Here is a 10,887-nt window from a genome sequence, read left to right as displayed (position 1 = left end):
CAGAACCTCTGTGATGCCATGGCATACCTGAAACTCCGGTACTTCTAATTCGGTCCATGCACTCACAGAGCGGGCACCCTCTGTACACATTTGAGCACATGCCCAGGGTTTTGCGGTAGCCAAAATAAATCAGATCTGTCTCCAGGATGCATTCTGGAGTAATTTACAGTCATTTGTATCCTGAAAAAATGAGAAAGTGTGTTCGTCTGAAAGTCTTCCTCAATCATGCCGTGACTAACCTTGAGGGGCACAAACCTGCCTGTTCTATCATAGTTTCCTGGGAGAACATTCAACATCTGGAAGACAAGGAGCACGTGGGGAGGGTCAGAGGGAGAAGTCCATCTTCTGCGCAGCATCAGCAGAGGCATTTTTGGATCCTTAGGAGCTCTGGAGTGCAGTCAGCCCTCAGATAGTTGGGTCAAATTGAGGGAAGGATAGGGGGTGAGCTTTGTCTGAGCCCCAGCCAATCACTGGTCCTGACTTGGAGTAAGGGGGTTCCTCGTGGCCCACGGGAGGCCCAGTGCCTGAGTCATGAACAGTTACAGCAGTAATTCCAGCAGCCGGGGAATTGGTAGGTGGGCTCTGAAGGGGGGATTTGAGTAAAGCACCCCACTATCCACTCCACCACCACATCGATCTTGGGTTTGGCTAGGGCATTTATTTTGGCCAATCACCTGTGGAGACAGAGGACTTTGTGCTTGTGCATAAGAGGCATAAGAGGAGTGCTGCCAGAACTCATGGCGACTCCCCCCACCCCCAGGAGAGATAGCTCCATGTCCCAGGTGCAGCAGCCCTGAGCCTGAGTCGGTTCAGCAGTCGAGCCTGACCCAGTCAGCACCAACTGGAGACTTGGGGATGTGAAATGACAGCTGTTTTGTAGGTCACTGAGATTTCAGGTTGGTTTGTTTTACAGCATTATCACAAGACCTGACTAATACAGTTCATAAGATAGACTTTATTGGAAGTAATGAGGTGGAAGATTTTACATTTTGCATCATGAGGATTTTCTTAAATCCTCTTTGGTTTTATCCCAAATGACTCCTCTAGACAGTAGATATTCCCTCTTCTTGTTCATTCTTTTCCTCATCCTCTAACAGAGGGGGAATCAGATTTCTCTGGGAGAGATAGACAGTTTTCTGGGTGCAGATATATACTTGGGGAAGGATCCTAATGCCCAAGACCCAGGCTATCTGTCTGCTTAGAACTGGGGTTGGTCAGCCTGTACCTCTCCCTTAGTCCTGTCAAGGTCCCCCTTAGTTCCTCTCCCAGACATCGCCCCATCTCTCCCCTTCCTCAGGCACAATTTTAGCTCTAGGTGGGAAGAGAGTATGTACTTATGGGTGGCCATCACCAGTCCTGGGTACAGAGTTAGTTGACAAATGCTGGCTGAACTGACCACCTCCCACCTGACTCCTCCCAGACCCTGTTATGTGCCCCCACAGCCACAAGGGGTCAGTAAAGACCTTGGTTTGGTTTGGTGTTATAGACTGAGCCTGGAGTCTGGAAACAGGGTGGCCTCCCCATATCCACACCCTATGGAGGAGGCCCTTCAGTTAGCCTCAGGGTGTCTGGGACAGGGGAGGTGTTGGTGATGAGGGCAAGGCTGCAAAGTGGGGACCCCAGGACTTGCTTCAGAAGGTATGGAACTGTTTTATATCCTTTGTTCACTTAACTGTACAGTTGTTGTTCATCTCTTCTACATGCCAAGTACTGTTGTAGGTGCTTCCCCAAATCCCCAATGTCCCTCTTTCATAGAATGGACAGAAGACTACTGTCTAGACAGACAATAAACAACAATAAAACCCAAGATAATTTCAGAGGGGGATAAGTGCTGGGAAGACTATAAAATGGAAAGGAAGTCACAACAGTAGGGTGGGCTTGTGGGGTAAGGTGGGGGGGAGTGGTCAGAAAAGCATAAGGGGAAGCAAGAAAAGGCCTCTGGGCCTCCAGGATTGGTTGGGGTGAGCCACCTCATTTTGCAAATGGGAAAATTGAGGCCAAGAAAGTTGAAGTCAAAGCCCAGAGCTTTTTAACGCACAGCCTGACTCTGAATGGTCCTTAATCTGTGCAGTGTCATCTTGCTGGGAGGAAGCATGTGAGGGTGTATCTGAGAATGTGGAAATCAATGGAGATTCTGTGTGTGTGTGTGTGTGTGTGTGTGTGTGTGTGTGTGTGTGTGTGTGTGTGTGTGTATCCTCCGGAAAGCCTCAGTTTAAAAACAACACAAAACTACACAGTAATATGCCATATCAAATGATCACATATCAAATTCTTTCCTCCTCAAAATTACACATCAATTTACTACATACTAAATTATTTCTGCCCCAATATTACACGTCAAATTATTTCCCCAATTTGGGGTTTAGTGCTTGTACTTTGTTGGAGGGTGTGATCCCTGGAAAAGTCATTTCCCTCCTCTTTTTATTTTTTAAATTGTCTTTTTTTCTTTTTTTTTTTTTTTACTCTTTTCTTTCGTTTGTTTGTTGGTGGTGGTGGTTGTAGGTTTTAAACTCTGGCTCTGGATACTGCTCCTGAGCTCTTTGTTCAAGTTTAGTGTTCTACTACTTTGAGTCACATAGCCACTTCCAGTTTTTAAATGGTTAATTGGAGACAGTGGTCTTGTGGACTTTCCTGCCCAGGCTGGCTTGGAACCACAATCTTCAGATCTCAGCCTCCTGAGTAACTAGGGTTATAGGTGTAAGCCACTGGCACCTGCTGAATTCTCTCTCTCTCTCTCTCCTCTCTCTGTCTCTGTCTCTCTCTCTGTCTCTCTCTGTCTCTCCCTCTCCCTCTCCCTCTCCCTCTCCCTCTCCCTCTCCCTCTCCCTCTCCCTCTCCCTCTCCCTCTCCCTCTCCCTCTCCCTCTCCCTCTCCCTCTCCCTCTCCCTCTCCCTCTCCCTCTCCCTCTCCCTCTCCCTCTCTCTCTCTCTCTCTCTCTCTCTCTCTCTCTCTCTCTCTCTCTCTCTCTCTCCCTCTTTTGCCAGTCCTGGGACTTGAACTCAGGGCCTGGGCACTGTCCTCGGGCTTTCTCAAGGCTAGCACTCAACCACTTGAAACACACCTCCACTTCTGGCTTTTTTTTTTCTGTGTATGTGATACTGAGGAATCAAACCCAGGGTTTCATTCATGTTAGGTAGGCTCTTTACCACTAGGCCACACTCCTGGCCCTGGCTGAATTATCCTCAAGTACTTGTACAAAGGGGCTTCAGCCCACTGAATCAGTTCATATATACAATGTATTTTGATTGGTTACCCCATCTATTATACCCCCACCCCATTTCTTCCAACCACACTTACACCCTTAAGTGACCTGGTCATTTCCCCTCTCTTTAAGCTTTAATTTTCCTGTCTGCAACCTGAACCCACCTGACCAAAGCCACTTCTCTGTGGTTCCTTTAGAGACCCCAGGCCACCTTTGTGGCTAGGTCCTGGACTGAACCCCCCTGCTTTTGAGCCTACCTTCCCTGCTTATCCCAGTCCCAAGGCTGTGTACAGTGACACTGTAACATAGACTTGGATGTGTTATGGTTTCCTCTGCCAGCCAGGAAGCATGTCCCAAGTGTGAGAGGACAAACTCAATATCACCAAATGAAACTAGTATTTCATTTCCTCTACTCAAGCTCCAAAAGCTTTGGTGTTTGGGAGAATCCATCATTTCTGTGAGAATTTATGCCTGTGCCACACATGGGGTCCAGACTGCTTTATTTGGTGTGGTACTGTCCCCTGTAGAGCAAGGGGAGTGTTGTACCCCACATCAAGCCACTGGGTCAAATGCAAGGCTAGAGCTTTTCAAATGCTTTCGGATCCAGCGAAAATCCCTGTAAGGAGGCTGGAGATGTAATTCACTTGCACAGTGCATGCTCGTGCTCAGCATGGGTTCCTAGCACCACCAGAAAACCAGACAAACAAACAAAAGCAGTTAAGACCCCTCAGACATGGGTCACTCGATACATGGAAGCATTGCATTCCTAAAAAAGACAGCTATGTTTGCTGATTTTCCTGTTCCCTATTCACATATGGCAGCCTGACTCCCACCTATTTCTCTAAAATCTCTCTGGCACTCATTTTTTAATTTCCTGGTTGACAAATTAAAGGGCCTGCACCCTGGAAAACAGCTCCAGGTCATCCGTGGTCCTCCTCTGCTGCTTCCCCTCCCTCTTCCTGTGCTCCTGCTCAGTCTCTAGCTCTTACTTTCCTTGCAAGTCTGTGTTTCCCCAGGTTCAACCCTTGGCCACTTTAGTTGATGCTCTACACCACCGTTTTGTTTGTTTGTTTGTTTAATGTCAACTATGGCTAAAAACTCCAAACCAAACCTACTGCCAGTCTAGACCTCAGTCTTCAGTCATGGTTGATCCTGCACAACCCATCTGCCTTTGGCCTTGCTCTTGCCCTTTCTCCTAGATTTCACTGCAAGGAAGAGCCACTCTGTTCTTGAAGCCACAGTCTTGCTATCATTTGTAGGCCCTCTTTCCCATAGCCTGTACTTGAGGATGCAGGATCCATTTTCATCCTCTTCCTCAGGAGCCAAATCTCCAAATTCTACGTAGACACAAGACCACAAAGAATAAAGACTATTTCTTTCTTTTTTTAAAGGCAGTATTGGAAATTAAACTCAGACCCTTGGTGTTGCTAAGCAGGTCCCCTATCACTTGAGTCATACCCCCAGCCCTTTTTTATGTGGACTATTTTCATGGCAGGGTCTCACTTTATGTTATGGCTTGCCTAGGCTGTGGTCTTCCTATTTGTATTTTCCACATTGCTGGAAAGTACGCTGCTTCCAGTCATTGATTAGGATGGAGTCTCACAGACTTTTATCCTTGGGCTACCATTAACTATGATCCTTCAACATCTGCCTCGCAAGTAGCTAGGGTTAAAGGCTATTTCTGAGACCATTTCTCTCTCTCTCTCTCTCTCTCTTTCTCTCTCTCTCTCTCTTTCTCTCTCTCTCTCTCTCTCTCTCTCTCTCTCTCTTTCTCTCTGTGTGTGTGTGTGTGTGTGTGTGTGTGTGTGTGTGAGGTCTAGCAACTCCTAGAGAGTACCTTTCTCCTTTACTTCTGGCTGGATGTTGACATGGTTATCAGAGCAGCCTTTTTAAGACTTTGAGGTCTAAACAGAGGAATCTAGATGTTGATATGATGGTCCTTATATTCAAGAGTCCTTGTATTCTAGGAATCACACTCAGAGTCATACACCTAACTTTTTTTTTTTTGCCAGTCCTGCGTTTTGGCTCAGGGCCTGAGCACTGTCCTTGGACTTTCTCAAGGCTAGAGCTCTACCATTTGAGCCACAGTACCACTTCTGGCTTTTTCTCTGTATGTGGTACTGAGGAATCGAACCCATGTCTTCATGCATGCAGGCAAGCACTCTACCACTCGGCCAAACTCTTGGCCTACCCCTAATCTTTTAAGACATTTTCACATCTACCCTACTTTGTTTTGACTTTCCCTAAGGCTTTTCATGCTTGGGATCCCTGTTTCTCCAATGCGCCGCTCTCAAATTTATTCCAACCATGGGGGAATAATATTTCCCTAAAAAAAAAACAAACCCACAAAAAGCAAATTAGAAACTGCTTTTCCCATGAGTGGGGAGCTGGTGGCTCACACTTGTAATTCTAGCTACTCAGGAGGCTGAGATCATGGTTCAAAGTCAAACCAGACAGGGAAGTGCTGTTCCAGTTAATTACTAAAATGCCGTAAGTGTGGCTGTGGCTCAAGTGGTAGAGAGCTAGCCTGGAGCAAAAAAAAGCTCAAGGTAAGCACCCAGATTGTGAGTTTAAGACCCAGGACTGACACAAAAACAAAACAAAACCTCTTGTACCACCCTACTCATATTTTCTGTGGTTTCATGTTGCCAAGAGCATTGATTTCAAGCTCCTCAGCCTGACATTCAAGGGTCACTCCTCTTTGATCTTTGGTGACTCCAAATATATTCATTTGCCTCTAATCATCCACCCTGTCCACAAACTACTCTGGACTCAGCCCTCCTTAGCAAGCCTCATTCTCCCATGGCACTTAGGCTTTGCACATGCTGTCACCTACCTACTCTCATGTCTAAGTATCTACAGCTTATAGATGAATCTCCTTACAGATAAAGAAACAATAAATAAACAGACAAACAAACAAACAAATAAATAAATGAGAGAGCTGTAGGGGCTGGGAGTGTTGCCTAGTGGTAGAGTGTTTGCCTAGCAGGCCTGCAGCCCTGGGTTTGATTCATCCATACCACACACAGAAAAAGCCAGAAATGGTGCAGTAGCTCAAGTGGTAGAGCACTAGCCTTGAGAAAGTACAAGGACAGTGCCCAGACTCTGAGTTCAAACCTCAGGACTGGCAAAAACAAACAAGCAAAACAAAACAAACAAAAAACCAATCTTCACACATACAAAAAGCTGTCCAAGGTGAGCATTTGCAGTGATGACTGATACCAACACTATGAAATTCTAACACGTCTCCTTATCTCACACCCCTGGGACCTGAGAGACTTGAATTATGTCTTCAACTAGCCACTTACTATCACTTTCTCTACTGGAGTCTGCTGGTTGTCTAATGCTATGCTTTGCAGAGGTCTGTGACCCCACTTCCATTCTGCATAGATGAAAAGAGAATTGGGCTTGGTAGTTCATGTCTGCAATCCCAGCAATAGGAACATTTCAGCAAGTGTGAGGCCAGCCTGGTCTATATAAGAAGATCCTGTGTCAAAAATTTAGTAAACTAAATGAGCAATAAAAGGCTTTGGACTTTGAGAAGCCACTGTGGCTCATGGAAAGTAATGAATAACAGAGCAGGAAGGACAGAATCTGGGTCTGGATGGAACTCAAAATAAATTCTTTCTTTCTTTCTTATTTTTGGTCATGGGGCATGAACTCAAGGCTTGGGCGTTGTCCTTGAGCTCTTTTGCTCAAGGCTAGCACTCTATCACTACAACTCCACTTTCAGATTTCTGGTGGTTAATTTGAGATGAGTCTCATGGACTTTCCTGCCAGGGCTGGCTTTGAACTATGATCTTTTGATCTCAGCCTCCTGTGCAGCTGGAATTGTAGGCATGAGTCACTGGTGCATGGCAAAAATAGATATGTTCTACTATTTAAGCCATTTTTTTTTTACCAGTCTTGGTCTTGAGCTCAGGGCCTGAGCACTGTTCTTGGGTAGAGCTCTACCGCTTACGCCACAGCACCACTTCCAACTTTTTCTATGTATGAGATACCCAGGAATTGAACCTGGGTCTTTGTGCCTGCTAGGCAAGTACTCTACCACTAGGCCAAACTCCAGCCCCCTCAATTTTTTCTTGTTCTTTTTGTTGTAGCAGCTGAACTAACACTTAACGATTTCTCACTGTGTTCATGGTCCTATCAAGTAAATGTTTTAACTCAGTAGATTACTAGCTGTGCAGCTGTTGGGCAAGTTGTTTCACCTCCATAAACTTCTGTTTCCTCAGCTTTGTAAAGCCTGGAATAAGAATTTATTGAATTGTGTTACTGAGAGTCAAGCAGATGGCACATGTTTAGGACAGTAAATGCAAATCTGGAAGATTTTCATATGGAGAAGAAAAGGAAGGAAAGGAGAAGGTAAAACATGGTTCTTTGAAACTAATCATGGAAAAAAATGAACAATTAAAGCCTTATATATTGTGTATAGGAGACTAGTTACCCATAGTTCATGGGATGTAAATTATAGAGATGTAAATCCCTTAAAAGAAATCTGGGGAGATGTTCTAGGAGAAAGGGACTGAATCCTAGGCAGGCAGGGACAACATATATGCCTATCTGCCTCCTGGTGTCCTGTTGGTGAAGGACCATTTGCATGAGATATGCTTTAAAGCTACCTTTCCTGTTCCCAGGCCTCTTCTCTGGACATGTAAACATTGCCTGTTTACCCAGAGCCTAGTATACCAAGGTAGAAAGGGCTGAAAACTTACCACATGCTTGGCACTGTGCTGAACACTCCAGCTACTTGCTGGGGGTATATGCACTTGAAAGTAGTATGTATTAAGATGAAAAGGAAAAGACAAGATTTAGGGTGATACAGTGAATTTGCCAAATGTTGGAACCAGAATTTAAGTATGGATCTATATGACGCCAAGACCTGGGTTTGTCTCAGCCCCAGCAGCTAGTACATCCATGTTGTTCTCTGAGCCCAAAGTCTGAGTAGAAGCACGAAGATGCAGGTGGCTGTGGCGATCTATGGAGTGAGCCAGGCTTTACATCCCCATCCTTAGCTTAAAGAAGTACTGGAGGCAGGAATGATGATGAGTTAAGTTGCTTCCAGACCCCTTGTGGTTTCTCCCTGTGAGGGGAATCCCCTTGTCAACTCTGACTTGTGATGATGTAGGACTTTCATGGATGGAAAAGGTAAGTACAGAGGCCCTTCAAAAGAGCACAAAGAGCTTGTGTATCAGAAGCCTGAGGTGGCTGGAGGGTAGAAAGGTCCTGGAGGTGGCTGAGACAAAGCTTTCTTCTCCTGCCTCTGTGGCAGCTTCTGAGTAGCTCATGGGAACAGGCATAGAAAGTCTGGTTCACTCGCACAAGAAGCCTATGGTGTTTCCATGTGATAGGTGAGGAGACTGAGCTCACAGTTGCTTCCTTTATGTCTTCCATCTGTCAGGGTGCATTTTGTGCCTTGATTTAGATTCCTTCATATCACCCCAGACTGATCCTTTTTCACCCTTCCCACATTTTGTGTGTGTGTGGGGGGGCGTTGGTCGTGGGGCTTGGACTCTGGGCCTGGGCACTGTCCTTGAGTTCTTTAGCTCAAGGCCACTACCTTACCCCTTGATCCACAGCACCACTTCAGTTTTCTAGTAGTTAATGGAGATAGGAGACTCATGGTCTTTAGTACCCAGGTTGGCTTTGAACCATGATCCTCAGATCTCAGTCTCCTGAGTAGCTAGGATTATAGACATGAGCACCTTCCCACATTTTTATGCCAGGATTGAAGCTTGAACTCAGGGTCTGAGTGCTATCCCTTAGTTTTTCCACTCAAGGATCTCTGCCACCTGAGCCACATTTCTACTTGTGGCCTTTTGGTTTGTTCATTGGAGATAAGAGTCTCACAGACTTGTCCAGCCTGGCTTCAAATTGAGATCCTTAGATCTCAGCTTCCTGAGGATTAAGGCACTCATCTTCCCCCCCCCCCCACTCACCTTTTTTTTTAACCAGTCCTGGGGCTTGACCTCAAGGCCTGAGCACTGTCCTTGGGCTTTCTCAAGGCTAGAGCTCTACTACTGAAGCCATAGCATCACTTCTGGCTTTTTCTCTGTGGTACTGAGGAATTGAACCCAGGTCTTTGTGCATACTAGGCAAGCACTCTACCACTAGGCCAAACTCCCAGCCTGTCTTTCCACCTTTTATCATCAAAAACTCTCAGCCTTCCAGACCCTGAACTTCTCAACAGTGCCTTCCTAGAGCCTTCCATATGTGATTCTGTAGCATACTTTAGGCTGGCTAGACCTCAAGTCCCAAACTGTATGCAGAGCTCCTTGGCCCAGGCCCCATACAAAGTGTAGCTGTCCCCTCCCCAACTCACCCTGACATGATGCAGCCAGCAATGCACCATGCACAAGTCACTGTCAGAAACCAATCTCATTTGAATCCTTGCATTCAACCTTGCGTTTGGATTATTCTTCCCATTATGTGGGAAAAGAAACTGAGCCCCCAGAAAGCTCAGTGACTTCTTCTGAATTTCATAGCCACAAAGCAGTAGATGAGGCTGACACTTTGCTCTTGTTCTGTTTAGACTCAGGCCAGACTCAGCCTGGAGAAACAAAGGGCCCTGAATAGATAGAAAGTATGTGCCTTCAAGTCCTTCAGTGTCTGTGCCCATGTTTCCTGACCTCTGGGATGACATAGTCCTTTACAGGGTGAGTGGTGATTAAAGGAGAGGCCAGAAGAGAAAGGGAACTTATGTGTTCTCACTATCAGCTCCACTAAGTCTGTATGTAGTAAGAACTCACCACGTGTTGCCTTGGTTTGGCATCACCACTAATCCTGACCCAGCACTTCTATCTGCAGTGTGGCATGAAGAGTTAGGCAAGCATGGATTGACGAATTCAAGAGGATTACTTAGTAATCTGCTAAGCCACTTAAGCTGCCTGGGAAAAGGCCACCCCGACCTGCTCATTAATTTATTCCACAAATGACTATGAGCACTTAGCTGAGCTTGAAAGGATGACGGGGATGACAGTGCTGACTTACCGAGACTCTGCCATGTGCCCATCAGAACTACAAGGGTGAAGTACCTTGCACATTCTTTTGGTTGTTTAACAGGGAAGGGAGTAGTGTGGGTCGAAGGGGAGGCAAATGTGATACCTGGAACACTTCATATGACTCTGAGGACATTGCTTCACCCTCATTCCCGCCCCTAGGAATTATGGGAAACTGTGATGTGCTACCCAGAGCCTCCTTTCATGCATTTGTTACTCTAGCTGGTGGAGGTGAGGTTGGAAACTGCATTCCCCTGGCAGCTCCTCTGAGACAGGGCTGAGCTGGGGTGGGCAGCCCTACTCATGTTCATGCCACTTCCCTGGACAGCCTGCATTTGATGATTGACAGGCATAGGAGCATGAACAAGTACATGGTAACTCTGAATTGCCCATCTAGCTCCCATGCAGCTTGTAGGGCTGGGCTGGTCCTGGCCCTTGCTGCTTTGGCTTTCTCCCCTCCTTCCACAGTGCATGTCCTGCTGGCACTCCCCCAATAAATCTCTGCAAGCTGAACCCCATTTCAGAGTTTGATTGTTATGGAATCAAACCTGCAACAATGTCACTACTGGAGAGGCCCCTTACCAACTGGTTACAATACAGCCTTCCTAAATATGCTTAAGACAAACCTGTTCCCAGCAGCCAGTGCTCAGGATAATAGCTACAATCCCATTGTTTACACTTTACCTGTATT

This window comes from Megascapheus bottae, chromosome 6 (genome assembly GCF_031878675.1).
Source record: "Megascapheus bottae isolate mThoBot1 chromosome 6, mThoBot2.hap1, whole genome shotgun sequence".
NCBI classification, from domain to species: domain Eukaryota; kingdom Metazoa; phylum Chordata; class Mammalia; order Rodentia; family Geomyidae; genus Megascapheus; species Megascapheus bottae.
This window is presented reverse-complemented; position numbering follows the sequence as displayed.